Source organism: Strix uralensis, chromosome 1, assembly GCF_047716275.1.
Source record: "Strix uralensis isolate ZFMK-TIS-50842 chromosome 1, bStrUra1, whole genome shotgun sequence".
NCBI lineage: Eukaryota > Metazoa > Chordata > Aves > Strigiformes > Strigidae > Strix > Strix uralensis.
Window position 1 is genome coordinate 142719641 of NC_133972.1, and position 15520 is coordinate 142735160.

Here is a 15520-nt window from a genome sequence, read left to right on the forward strand (position 1 = left end):
GTCTTTGCTTGCAAAAGGTATGTAGACCTTGGAACGATTAGCACAGAGCTAATAAGGGAGTTAGCAACTGCTCTTTAATTCATGCAGACTAAACTACAGATAAAGTTATACATGATAAAGTCTGAGTGAAAGAACTGTTTTACGTGTTTTAAGACTATGAATTGGTTAAAAAAAAAAAAGGCAAAGAAGAAAATTGCATTTTAAATTAAACAAATCCCTGGATTTCCATGAATGGAACACAAATAACATTGCTCATTTTATCACTAATAGCCAAGATAGTATTAGCACGCTTTCCAGCACTCTTTCAATTTTATTTTTTAAGCTCGAAATACTGGAATGTTATTACATTAACCAGCTACAGAAGAAAGCCCCAAAATACTAAAAAATAAATGTGTTTAATGCCAGAAAAAAGAATAAATCCCACAAATTGAAAGTTTCATTATGTGTGAGCTAGTCATAAAGATTTGGGGAATCTGAAGCCATGACTTTCACTCTTGGCAAATGAGTTGTGAGCGAGTAACCTGAAAGATATGTGAAGACCATCACCTTATTCTCACTTTATTTTAAAGCAGCACAAGAATTTCTACTTTATATGTTTACATATAGCCTTATTTAAATAAAGCAGGCCTGCCTGCTTTGAACACTAGCTATGAGACACATGACTGCACTTGAGTATACGGGCACTGAGTATGTAAAGTAGGCAAACGTTTGTATGAATGCCAAAGTATGCCTGAAAGCCTACCAAGGATCTGATCAATCACAATCCTGAACAGACAGTTTTTACTTCACTTTAAAGGAGGAGATTCCTCACCTTTCAACTACTATTAGGTTTACTACATACCCTACCACAGGAATTCTCATGGATCTAAAGGCTAATCAACAAAGTTGGAAGAATTAACATCTAGCGCAATTTTTTTTTTATAATGAATGGTAAATTCTTAGGAGAGAAAGACCTTCTAAGTTTGCCCTATGATAAGACAAGCCAAAAATGGAGACAGAAACTCTGCTCGACAAATTCCTTTAACAGAGTGATTCTAAATCACTGCAAAACTCCTTTTTTTTTTTTTCTTTTTTTTAAGCTTAAATCACTGCTTAACAAGTTAAACCTTGCCTAACCTACTTCAGCCATACATTATTCCTTTCCACTGGCTTACTATAACTTAGTTTTCGCTAAATGCACCACTGGTGTGTATACCAGGCCAAAGCTTAGCATACTATTAATACATCTTGCAGAAGCAGAGGAATATTTCACAAACCTTCACACTACAGCAATGTGTGATTCAAGTCACCGAAAGACCCAGAAAGGGATATTGTATTTGCTGCCACACATCACCGCTGCTCTGCATCCCCCAGAGGCTGGCAGCAGCGGCAGCACTGCCTCCTGCCAAGCAGAGGATCACAGCTTGTTTAACTGAGCTCTGTCTGGAGGAAGCAGAGTGCATTTCAGTCTCGACTCCAGCAGCCCTGTCAAGCCAGCTGCCAAGAACAGTCCTGAAAGGCTTTGAAGGAAGCAAAATCTAGTACTTAGGTGGTAAGTAGACTGGTCTGGCAACAGGGACCCAAAGATGAGTGAGGGGGAGCAGTCACTACCCAATCTGAAAGATTTCAGGTAACTTCAAACATATAAAGTCATAGGAAAAGAAGTAACTGAACTCCCTAAGTGGAAGGACAGATTAGCAACCAACTTATAATTACCGCTCAGATTAAGATCTCTACCTGAATACTTGAAGTTAATGAGTACAAATTGCAAATAAATTAAACTTGTATGCTACTTGCATTTCATTATGATGTATGGAAAAGGCCTGAAAAGTTTGGCTGGTATTTCATCTTGTACAAGATTATAGTTTAAATATTTAAATTTTTAAAATTAACACTCCCTTACTTCCAGAAGATTTCAGAAGGGTTAAACATGTGCACTGTGCATTTCTATAAAGACACGCTTTATATAGGTTTATACAAACCATGAAACTGGATCGTAAGATCTCATTGCCTTTGGAAGAGCCCACTAACTATGATGAAAATAAAGAACAAGAGGTTTCACGAGAACAAGTAAGCAATCCTTCATTCCTTCTAATAAAATCATTAATCAAAGAAAAATTGCTTAAGCCCTTTTCCTCTTACACGACTAATGGGAAGTCACCAAACACTAATAAATGATAGGCATTTTTCATTGTACCCAGTGGTTATTTCCCTGCCTTCAGAGTCGTATCTCAATTTCTCGGTTAAGCGGGTACGTGCTCACACAGTGTGACTGCATTATGTGTGCTTTTCCAAGTGATCAGAGCCTGCCAAGTCTCAAAGCAGGTCATTTAAAATATAGCTTCAGTATTTTTCAGAAGAATCCCTTCAGGATTTGGAGGACTGGGGCAGGGGTTTATTTCTCAACCAAGCTGGGTGGCTGGATTTTGAGCTCTTTAGATAAAAAATATCTGTAAAATTCTAAGACAGGAAAATAGAAAATTTGCCTCTCTTGACAGGTATCACAAAAGGAAAAAGAGTTTTGGTTTTGTTAAAAAAAGCTCCATGTTTGACTATCATCATACTTCATATTTCAGTCTCATAAATCATAGCTATGTTCAGCAAGTTCACAAAGCAACAGCCATCTGCATCCCTGCTTGGCTGCTATCATGTCTGAAAGGCTGACAGAGCCATGGCAGCAGTGACCACACACAGACTCCAGAATCTATTAAGGCAAGTTTTAACAGCTACTGAATACTCTTAGAAGAGTAACTTTTTTTTTTTCTTTTTAAATATATGAGTACTTACACTGCAGTTCTTCCAGCACAACAGCAATATCTGCCTAGGATTTTAAATTTAATCTTGAAAATTTAAGAAAAATCTGGCAAGTAAATACAATAGCACGGATTGCATTATCAGAGGCTCCTTACTCAGTAAGGGCAATTACATACAACCTAAGTGTTGCTTTAGTTCTTCTATTGCCTCTGTTTCTTCCTCCAAAACATTTTATACAAAAGTTATACCCAATTGCTATTCCCATCCTAATTCCACACAAGTGCATGTGAAAAGAGAGGCGTAAAGGACTTTTTTTGTTAGCATATTAGCAAGCAGAAAAGGAAAATAAATTACTCTTAAACAATGGACATGCAATAAAATGTTATTTATTTTTGCCTCTAAACAATTTTTTATTTTTATTCAGATTTGCTGAGCTGCCTAATAATAGCAAAGCAGCTGAAGTCCCTACACAGCTCAGAAACACTCAGCCTTGAAAGGCTTACTTTGATTTGTAGGAATTTACCTGCTTTTGTGCCCTCGTTGGATAACGGCATCTAAACAGGCTGACAAGGAGTTACAGAAAGCGTCAGGGGAAGAAAAGCATCTGTCAGGGGTTCAGTGTGTAGGAGTAACATAATTAATTTTATCAGTCTTTCAGGCCTATTCCAAGCATCAGTCAACACCCACTCCTCCCTCTGATGAACCATTCCTCTGTACAGACAGTTGACTGCAAATACAAATGCATGACTAAATCATCAATGGCCACAGACAGCTTTTAAGTATCTCCAAGGACGGTGACTCCACCACCTCTCTGGGCAACCAGTGCCAGTGCTTGGTCACCCTCACAGTGAAAAAGTGTTTCTTGATGTTCAGAGGGAACCTCCTGTGTTTCAGTTTGTGCCCAGTGCCTCCGGTCTTGTGACTGGGCACCACTGAAAAGAGCCTGGCTCTGTCTTTCTACACACTGATGAAATCCCACCTGAGCCTTCTCTTCTCCAGGCTGAACAGTCCCAGCTCTCTCAGCCTTTCCTCCTTGGAGAGATGCTTCCGTCCCTTCAACATCTTAGGGGCACTTCACTGGACTGTCTCTTGAACTGGGGAGCCCAAAACTGGACCCAGCATTCCAGGTGTGGCCTCATCAGTGCTGAGTGGAGGGGCAGGATCACCTCCCTCCACCTGCTGGCAATGCTTTGTCTAATGCAGCCCAGGACACCATTCACCTTGTCAGAAGGGCACACTGCTGGCTCATGTTCAACTTGATGTCCACCAGGACCCCCAGGACCTTTTCTGCCAAACTGCTTTCCAGCCAGGTGGCCCTAGCATGTACTGGTGCATGGGGCTGTACTTCCCCCGGGGAAGGTCTTTGCACTTTTCTTTGTTGAACTTCACGTGGTTCCCATCAGCCCATTTCTCCAGGCTGTCGAGGTCCCTCTGGCTGGTGGCACAACCACCCTGTATAACAACTCCTCTGAGTTTTGTAATCTACGCAAACTAGCTGAAGGTACACTCTGTCCTATCACTGAAGTCAATAATGAAGATGTTAAACAGGACTGGACCCAGTACTGACCCCTGGGGTACACTGCTAGTTACTGGCCTCCAGCCTGAGTAATCTTAGTATTATGTAGCAGACTGAGAATTATCAATTAAATAATTCTGTACAACATCTCTAGCTTTGCTAATATTAACAGCTTTATCATACCTTTCTGACATTTAGTGTCTTAAAGTCCTGGTTCTTGCAGTTATACTGTTACACAAGAAGCTCAATTGCCTTGGTTTAATTTGGTTTAATTAAAAATTCCTATTCTGTCAAGTTAAAAAAAAAAGTGATGTGAACCCAAAGACTAGAGAACCCAAAAAGAAATAAAACAAAAAAATAAAAAAACCTTGAGTATCATGACTTGTGGGAGGCTTGACTCACACCTTCTGAAGAGCTCAAGGTTGATATATTACTTGCAGAGTATTTCCCTAGCTGCATTAATTCCCTTCTCAGACTCGCTTACTGAAACTATTCCAGAGGGATGAACAATTACCACTCCATGGTTATATGATAGCATTAATTTTCCTGAGTAAGATCTATGGTATATGAAGACTTATAATTCACATTTGGTCCAAACCATCATTAATTCAGTTTCTCAACCTAGAAACTAAATAGCTTCTGTCTTTGGGCAAGTCTACACCTCTCAGTGGATTGCTGTGCAGGGCCCATGAGCTAGTTTAGACCAAGCTGGCTCCCAAACTGAAATCAAAGGCCACATCAGCACAGCACTGCAGCTCAACTCATTATGCTAAGAAGAGGGTTTAGCGCAGTTACACCCAACCTAATAAAGCAGTTATACTGCTTTGGTAACCTGTTTTTTCATCTAGCCCTTACCTCCGTCACAGGAACAGGTCAAACTGACCAGACTTTAAGCCAGGAACATCTACACCTTGCTCTGTGGTCTAGTAAAGTACAGGTCCCTGTACTCCTGAAAAGTATCACATGCTTATATAACCGGTATGTTTCTAGCTCATGCACTGTCACCAAGAGTCACTGGTCAGTGAAACATGTTGGGGAGCACTGATTTTCACTAAAATTCACCATCTTCTGCATCTGGAACAGCTGAGATTCCTTAAGCCTTGCCTAGCTATTGAGGTAATTAATCATACTTTACTGGAAGTATTTAAGTGAGAGAGCTCCTCCCTGCATGCAAATGGCAAGGTTTTCTCAAAGGGGGGGGGGGGGGGGGGGGGGAGATTTTCCAAATATGCTGCATACAAAGATTCAAGTCATTTATTCTCATTAATTTCAAAACAAAATACTAGAAACAATTTTAATTCTTCTGCCAAGTCATGAGTTTGTAATTCTACTTTCTACAGTTCTTGACAGTCAATACCTGGATTAGGGGAAAAGAGAGAATTAACCTACCTCATCTTCTATAGACAATACTCATGCCTTCCAATGCAATAGTAAGTTTCCCAAGCCTTTTTTTCCTATCGTGTATGTGTGCACGTCCACATATGAGAAAAAGTGTGGCTTAAAGAGTATTTACAGACTTTGACACTGCCAAAAAAGCCCCAGGCCACCTATGGACTGCTTTGTTCTCCCAAGATGTTTTATACAGCATATTCCATCTCCCATTTATCATGATGCCCTGGGAAGACAGAGCTGACACAATGTTTTCACCAGTAAATGCTACTAGTTTTGTGGGGTTTTTTCCTCTAAAGACCAAATCCCATAACTCTCTGCTACTTTAAACTAATGATACAAGTGAAAACAAAGATGAAACAGTGATTAGCAGGGTCACAAGCAGTGCTGTGGCTGCAATCCATATCAAATGCTGCACACTCTGTATGAAATGCTGCATAGGGTACCTCATTAATATGGATTAATTGTACTTTTGATAACCAATACCTGTCCCATGGCATTATTACATTAACTAAACCCTAAAGTATCTATCCGGGATGAAAAATTTACAGTATAATCCCAAAAATGTTTACAGGCTTTGGGCTCCAGGAACTCTGGAAGCACAGTCTTGTGTATTACAGAACCACACAAAGCCAACACTTCCATTTGTGGTTGAAAATAACCACTGAAGAACGATATACAGTGGGTGGCAAAAACAGTCACAATTGTAAAGTAACCAAGCAAATAACAAGCTATGTCCATAGGGGATAAAAATGCTATAATTTCCAAAATGCATGCTGCTATAAATAAGTTAGAGGTTATTTGCTGCAGTACACAGATTAAGTTTGCAATCACATGGCTATTCTGCATGCCTGTTTTTAAAAAAGAAGAGAGCTGAAATTGTTTGACAGCAGACAGACTGGCACCACATGCATTGTTTGGGCTCCGAGCAACTGCGAATTGCGCTATGTGGAAGCTTTGTAAAGGGAGTTCATGTCACCCCCTTGAATTTAGCCCTTGTGCTGGTTTTGGCTGGGATAGAGTTAATTTTCTTCACAGTAGCTGATACCGGGCTATGTTCTGGATTTGTGCTGAAAACAGTGTTGATAACACAGGGATGTTTTCGTTATTGCTGAGCAATGCTCACACAGAGTCAAGTCCTCTTCTGCTTCTCACCCCACCCCACCACAGACTAATCTGGGGGTGCACAAGAATTTGGGAGGGGACTCAGCCAGGACAGCTGACCCCAAACGACCAAAGGGACATCCCATACAATATATGACATTGTGCTCAGCAATATAAATCTGGGGGAAGAAGAAGGAAGGGAGGACATTTGGAGTAATGGCATTTTGTCTTCCTAACTAACTGTTAGACATGATGGAGCCCTGCTGTCCTGGAGGTGGCTGAACACCTGGCTGCTGATGAGAAGTGGTGAATGAGTTCCTTGTTTTCCTTTGCTTGAGTGCACGGCTTTTGCTTCACCTCTTAAACTGTCTTTATCTCGAACCACGAGTTTCCTCACTTTTACCCTTCCAATTCTCTCCCCCACCCCACTGAAGGGTTGAGCGAAGCGGCTATGTGGGGCTTAGTTGCCAGCTGGGGTTAAACCACAACAACTCTCTTCAATATAAACACTAAGGCTTCCTTTTTAAGTTGCAATGGTGGTATGTGGGAACAGGACAACAAGATCAGTCCTGCTTACCATTTCTCACAGGAATTTGGGCAAAGTTTGAGACCAAAGGCTGACCAGAGTGCCAAAATCCAAGTTTGCTGATGACTAGTGCAAACCACCTTGGTCCTCAGAGAATTTCAACATGACATTCTGGTAATTTTAATCACAGCAGGAGACTGGTTTTCACAGTGTGGAGACTGGCTGTCTGGTTGTTTTCCATAAAAGATACAAACTGGAAGAGATTCAGGAAAGTGTGTGTGCACACTTTGGTTTATACTTCAGCAAATTTGACCAGGTCATAATTATTCAACAATTCAAAAATAATGTGGTTTAAGTTCACCTTTCAAAATGCAGAGGAATTTTGCCCTCCAATAAGTAGGTACTTACCTGATAGGCAGGACAACTTGGAAGCTAAGGAGGGTGAGGAAGGAGCATGAAAGTACAAAGATTGCATTGATTTCAGATAGCTATTTAGTATTACAAACGTATTAGTCAGCAACATGGCACTGATGAACACAAACCATTTGAAGTTATAGGCACAAAGGAAATCATTGTCATATAAACTTACCAAATTCTCCCAGGTCACTTACTTATGCCACTACTTTTTTTTTTTTTTGATAGGCAGGAAACACTTTCCAAACAAAACAAAACAAAATCAGAGCTGATGACAAAAGAATCAAGCAAATTTTGTGTGAAAGGCCAGGTGAGTGTTCATGTTGACTGAATAAGATTATGTTAATAGGTATTTTAGCAAGTTCTGCAATTTCCACTTTGATTATGTATAAATGAGCAAAAATTATTTACAAAACCTTCCAAAAGCATTATTAGAAGGAACATATCATATACTGCTGCAATACAGCCACGTCTAAAACATGGTGACTGCTTAAAAACACACAACAAAACTACAAGTTCTAACAATTCAGTGGAAATACACTGATAAAAAGGTGAGCAATAATATGGAAGATAAAAAGGCTTACTAACTTATATAATACTGAATAGATATAATAATATAAAACTGTAATTAATTATAAATGTAACTACATTATGTTTGTATTTTAAATATGTATTAGCAATCAGTATTGGAAAAAAGGAATACAAAGAATAAGGCTGGAAGGGGTGCAAATAGTTAATAACGGAGGACATGAGTGAGGCAATGGCAGCAAAAGATGATGAAAGGAAGGAAGATAACGTATTCCCTGTAAGAGACTGGTTATACATTTTCTCCATCTTGTTATCAGAGTTTTTCTACAGTGTGGTTACTACTAGAAAGACTTGGGAGAAAAAGACTATCTGTTGGGAATGAAAACTACAACAGAAGGGAAGCAGCAAAGGAGGAAACCACCTATTTAATGCCCATGAGGTAACAGCAACAATTTGAACACGTAAATAGAATGGAAAATGCTGCTAGTATAGTTACTGTGTTCATTCTCCTCACTTACCAAAAGTGGGAGTTAAAAAAATTTTCCTCAGCAGACCTTGAGCCTTTTCTAAGCAAGACTACACCACAGAAACCAAACGTAATTTTACGCACTGACCCAGCATGGTGTAAATTCTATCAGTTCCTTCAACATGCATTAATAATTTTTTTAAAAAATTACAAAATTTCTGTAGGTTTTCAGTCTCTTTCATGTGACCTGTTTTTTCTACATTTGCATGATTTTTAACATTGTACTTGCAAAAGCATCATTTATTGTATCACTTGTACTGCTGGTTAGCAATTTCCTTCTTTCCTCTGGAGAATTACACATTACAGATAGATGCTATTTTGCTGGCAACAGACAGTGAAAAGGAAGTAGACCACTGTAAAAACAAACATGTAAAACTAAAATCAGCATTAATGCAGCAAGAAATGTTTCCTTTATATATCACATTAATTTTTTTTTTTTTTTTTTTTTTTCAGTAATAGTTCCAACATTTGAAGTTTGACATGAAAGCTGTAGGATGTGCCAGGCTGCCAGAACAGCACCACTCCAGTCAGCAGCAGTACAGGATAGGGAAGAAATACTCTAAAGAAAAACATCATTAAGTCTCTCCACTGCCACCAGATCTGTATGCTAGGTGTTACCCATACTGCTGGTCAAGAGACTTTGCTCCCATTTAGTCACAGACACCAGGTTAACCATGAATTTGATGCTTGTGATTCCTCTGGCAATGGAAAAGCAAAGGCCCCAGGGAAGGGAGCGCGGTGCTGGGTCTCTTATCAGGCCAGCCTCCTGCCAGTTGTCTGGTCTTTATTTAATTTTAAAGGAAAGAGTTAGAAAGGTTATGTCTTTAACATCGTCTCTCTAAACCTTTCCACAGTAATCTTGCACCATTATATACACAACAGTCAGGGAAACTAGAGTTCAGCAAGCAAAGGGTGAATGTACCACACACTGACATCTTCCCTTGTGCAAGTATCTTTGCCACACACTTAGAGGTACAGGTAACTTACTAGGTGCTTTGAGTGAGGTAGCTCATTCTGGTTGAAAGATGCACTAATTGTTCAAGAAACATATTCACATGGCATCAAAATGGAGTAGTTAACTCAAAACCCACCCTGCAGCTTAACACACAGTGACTTTGTTTACTACACAAACTGGAACTAAACCAAATGGTGTCTTATTGAAACCCTCCCCCCCTCCAGAGCACCTCTGGTTTTTATTCAGAAATTGATTTTTTTAATCTTACAAGATCTTTTAAATAGTTTCACCTATCACTATTAACTTAAATTTAAGACTGTCTTAATAAAATGAATATGCTAGAAAACAGCCAGCCTTATTCACATTACCTAGTCTAAAAAGATACATTATTTTTAATTGGATTCCATTCTGCCCTTATCTATATTTTAAAAATAGAACAAAAAGAGAAGAATTTAAAATGTTTCCCAAATAAAATTTACCCTGGCAACCATTCAAACAGCATAAATATTTTGATACAATTTACAGGAACAGCATTAAGTAATGTTTTATGATGCTCATTAAGCTGTCATGTTCTAAATCACAACCGGCATCAAATGATTTCTTCCCTTCTCTACTATTTAAGTTTGGCAAATATGCACTGTATAAAAGGTGTCAAGTAAAATCGCCACAGGATATACTGGAAATCCCTATACCAGCTGCATACTCAAACATAAAGGAAGTGTCTTTCTGATCCTACAGCCTGATAATACTGGAGTTGCTGGAGGGTTCCAGCAGTCTTTGAAAATAAAGCTTCATTACACTGGCATTGAGAGGTGCAGTTTAATCCTCTTTGGAAGCTGGTCCTGCAATCCTACATTTTAGAAAATTGCTGAAAGCCATTGCACTTTTGATGGGAATTGGTCATTAACAGTACAGGTGCAGACCATGCAACAGGCAGTGTCAGCACAACCCCTTCCCACATTCTCTGGTTCTTAGGAATTCCATCTGATAATGGCAGAAGCAGGTTGTAACAGCACCTTTTTGCCATGGATTAAGTTGTTGCTCATTTGGAGATCTAAGACAGATATTTTCCTCTTTAGGACTTCACTTCCTCTGCACGGTAAAAAAAAAGCAAAAAAAAATTACACCACTTTCTATAGTTGAAAAGTTACTTCAGCCTTACCTTCCTACACACCCTTTCTCATTTGTATAAACTCTGGATGCTTTACAGAATTGCTACATGTTGTTGGCATAAAACACAAATTTAATAAAGCATTTAAGTCAAAGTGTATCAAGAAACATGTTTTTACTAATTACAGTATATATTAAATAAGTACAGTAAGTACAGCACATATTAAATAAGACCTTGAAATCATAATGGTAATAAATACTCCTGTCACATTAAATAAATCTCAAATAACAAAATGCTGTTGATATTGATAACCAAATACACCCTTGCCTGACCCCAGTGAGATTTTACCAACAATATCTTTGATCTCTAACTAAGGTGATGCATGCTTCCAATCGTAATACCATCAATGCCGATAATGAAATATATTTTTTGCAATCCTATGAAACAGCTTTCCCAAAGAGGATAAGAAAAAGGAAAAAAATCGGCAAAAAACAAAAGAAAATAGCTAGCAGTTTCTTCAAACGTTTAGTCAATTTAAATTTTGTATCATTACTGTTCTAAGGTTTCTTTTACTTAATAGTTTGTGGTGTTTTGGTTTGGTTTGGTTTTTTTGAAGATTGAAGTTCACTTTAGAAGAACTGATGAAAAAAAATGTATTTATGTAGCTACTTCAAATTTTCCAAGGGAGTTGTAGTTGCTCTTTTATCCAAGACAATCTTGAGGGTGGAATCCTTTCTTACAGCCACATGGTGGTAACACTGTGGGGTCTTTCACTTGGACATCCCAAGAAATCACAACTGTTAGGATCAGGATTGAGCAGTTTAAGAGAACAAGCTTTACAGACAAGAACCTCTTGTAGGATTTTTGTTTATTTTCAAGGAATTTCCAGCATTTTCAAAGAGCAAAGGATAAGAAAAAAAAAACAACTGTATTATAGTGTCATGAAAATAGTTTAGTTCTGGTGAAAAAAAGCCAGATGACCAAGGAAATATCCAAAGCACAAGTCCTTATGGAGACACCTCCTTACACAAATGGCAAGAAAGAGGGTTTTTTCCTTTAAAGATGCTAAACAAATATTTTGGAGGGGTTGCTAAATACCTGAAAAGACAATACAAGTAAAACCAAAGATCAGCATCAGAATACAGGTACCAGAAGAGCCATGCTCTCAAGACCGACTTTATAAAAACGGTATCATGAATTTCTGTGTCTGAAGATTAAATCTGGTTCTTCTATTCTGAACTGGTGGCCTTCAAGAAACCATCCATCATATGTGAATCAAAATATCCATTCTTCTTGGCACAAACAACAAATGTTTTACAAAAAAACCCCAGTAAACAGTATTACTGACTACATGCACATACAATATGGTGATAGTCACTTTTGTCAGCAAGTGAACTAACAGAAATAATACGAACAAAGTCTTACCACAGTCACCAGTATAAGCCGGTACAGATCTAAATACACACTACAAATTCTATCCAGTTTCTTTCAAGCTTTAGAAGAGACTCTAGCACTAGTTTGACCTTTATTCTGGTGACCAAAAGCAGTTACTGCCTTCCAAAGAGAAGTCAGTGTCCATCAAAAGACTAAGCCTTCATGCTTACTAAGAGGCTAGAGTATGAAAAGATTATATTTGTTTTGATAAGGTAAACTTTACTCTGTAAATAAATATCTGCTGTCTTTACTATGTAAGCAGACCAAAACAATTGTACTAGCAAAGGCGTAAGTCTTCCCACTACTTTTTAAAACGCAGGGAGACTCAGATGGAGCAGCACCTAAATGCTATTGATGAGATAAACATGGAAAACTATCTTACCTGTGTATTTTTGATTCCACAAGTACTTTGCAAATTTGTGTTACAAATCCCAGTTAGAAATTAACTGGTACAACTATGTTATATGACACAGCACCTTATGACAAGCTACAAGTTAAACAACAGAACAAGAGATTCCCTGTGACTGCACTTTTTTTTGTAAATCCAGATAAATTCCAGAAACACAATAAATAGGAAAAAGAGGGCAAGATTTATTTAAATTATTTAATTTCTTATACAAATATTTTTATTTAGAGGATTAAGTCCACATAGCATTTAAACACTTAAGAAAAAGACAAATTCAGGTTCCTGAACTGAATTGAAAGTGGATCTGAATCAGTCACCTACATCTCAAATGAATGCTCTAAGTCCATTAGATAATCAACACTACTACTTCCACTGACACTACATCCTCGGTGTTGTAAATGCTGCCTATATCATTTTGTGAACTACCGCCTTTAGTTCCAAATTTTACTTCAATACCTCAGCTGTTCATTTCCCTCTCTCCACTCCCACTCAAAAGCAGCAAGAGCGAAGTATAAACAAGCCTTATGTGGATCTGCTTGTTTTTATCATTGTAGCAGGCAGCCAAAAATATAACTGGCCTAGATCCTCTCAGCCCCAGGTTTATGGTCCCAGCGTTCAATGGACAACCAGGTCTGAAGCCTCTCTGCTCCAACAATAGTTTCCCTGGGCCTCATTTCCCCCTGTACCACACAATGTGCACCAGAAGAAAACACATACAGCGTTAGGAGAAAGATGAGAGCAAGGAAGGAGTGGACAGACACTTGACTGCCTGTGAACTTTTTTAGGAAGACGTATTTCATTACTTTCCCCCAATCTGTCTTGCCACCCAAGTATTCCAGAGCACCACGACAAAATGAGATGCTAACACCACACAAGGAAACAGCGAGTGGTGGGCTCAGCATTCACAAGGTGAATGAATCCTAGGGATTTGAAGACAATGCATGAAGTTGTGGGCTCCCCGAACCTGGGAGGAAGCATGCAAGTTAACATGGGACAAGATAAAGGGGGCTGCACTGGAAGCAAGGAAAAGGCATGAGTGCATGGAGCCCTGCTATGAACCATGCAAGGAGACAGTTGAAAGCTACAGGCTGGAATCAGAGAGGAGACCATCAAAGACAGTGTCACGGTGGATGTCTGCTATGGGCTGCCTGATCAGGAAGAAGGAGTGGATGAAGCCTCAGACAACCAGATGCCACCTCATGATTGCAGGCCTTGATTCTCACAGGGGACTTCAAATGTCCTGATGTCTGCTCAAGCAGAAACAAACATGGAAGGGAGCAAGCAATCCACAGTGAGTGCCCTGGGGACATTTTTTTGCCAGAGGTACAGACAGCCCAACAAAGGCAGGTCTTCTGTTGGACACATTACAGGCAGGAAAGAACTGTTTGGGAACGTGGTAGCTGATGGAAGCCTCAGCTGCAGTGACCACCAATGACAGAACTTAAACACTGAAGGAAAGTGAGAAAGCCAAGGGGCAGATGAGAGATCTGGGCTTCAGGACAGTAGATTTTGATTTATTCAGGGTAGACAAGAAGCTGTCCTGACACAGGAAGATGACTGGAAAAGGCCATGGATCTGTAAGGACAAACTCCTCAGTGCTCTAGAAGGGTCTTCCCCAATGAGCAAAAAATGGAGCAGGCCTGGCAGAAGGCTAGCTCAGCTGAACAGGGAGCTTCAGTCTGAAACTCTACCACAAAACCAAAATGAATGGTCATGGATTGAGATGAATATGGAAACACTCCTCAGGCATGCAAGGATTGGGAAAGGCAAAGCTCATCTCAATTCAAAATTAGCACGAAATGCAAAGAGTGACAAGAGCTTTACCACTACAGCAGCAGCAAAAGACTAAGAAAATCTTCGCCTGCTGCCAAATGTGACAGGCACAAAGGACTCCCTTCATCATGGGCCAATCATATTTGCTTTGAAAGTCATAGACCTGTCAATAAAAGGAAGTTGAGTATACAAATGCTCTGATAAAATACCGTCACAAACTTGCACACAAACGTGTGATTATTTCTGTTAAATCTTTTTTTAAAGAAGTCAACTGTTTCAGAACTGTTTATCACAGGAATCATTATTTAATGTTTTAGACACAGTGATCTTGCACATTAACAACTATGCTCCCCACCTCTCTCAAGTAAAAAAAAAAAAAAAAAGAGGGAAAAGAGATGGACTAAAATATTCTGATGTAATGAAATCAAAAACATGGTATTTTGCCTACATATTAAAAACTAAGCGTTAAAGCAACCTTGAGACAAATTAAATAGACAAGGTATCTTTGAATAATACATAATCATAAGGTGCTAAAGACAGTTTAGAAAGCTTATAAATGCTGTTTTCACTAGAATCCATTGCTTCCCTTATCTTTTAGCTCTAACTACTGCATTCCCCAGCACAACTGTTCCAGTTCCACCACAGCTCTTCTAGTTCAGGACACACAGTGAAACTTGCCACCAAAATCTATATAAAATCTTCTTCTACAACATAAAATATTTGACCATATTAGCACTGATCTATTATGACCAGTATTATCACAAATAATGTGCAAACTCTCCAGTACATCACCTCATGTATGTATATTTAGTATAGATAGTTCCTCTCTAAGTGCCTTACAATTTACATGGGATTAAAGTTCCACATTCACAGAACTCCCAAGTATTACAATAAAAAATGCTTGTTTTAACAACTCAGATGATAATGATTTCCCCTTTCCTCAGTGACAAAACACCCAGTAACTTCCTTTGGTCAGCATAAGTTGGAATAATGTAGATAGCAATAACACAAATTTGCAAAGGAATATGCATTCAAGACAATGATGTCTGAGCTACGCAAATCTCTTTGTGATCATACTTTCATTCTGCACAATGCAGTTTAAACC

General features: G+C 38.9%; 1 protein-coding gene across 2 annotated transcripts in view; it reads right to left on the minus strand.

The window, feature by feature from the left end:
• The window catches only part of TPD52 (tumor protein D52), a 132501-nt gene that overhangs the window by 55931 nt on the left and 61050 nt on the right, over positions 1-15520 (minus strand). The window lies entirely within an intron of this gene.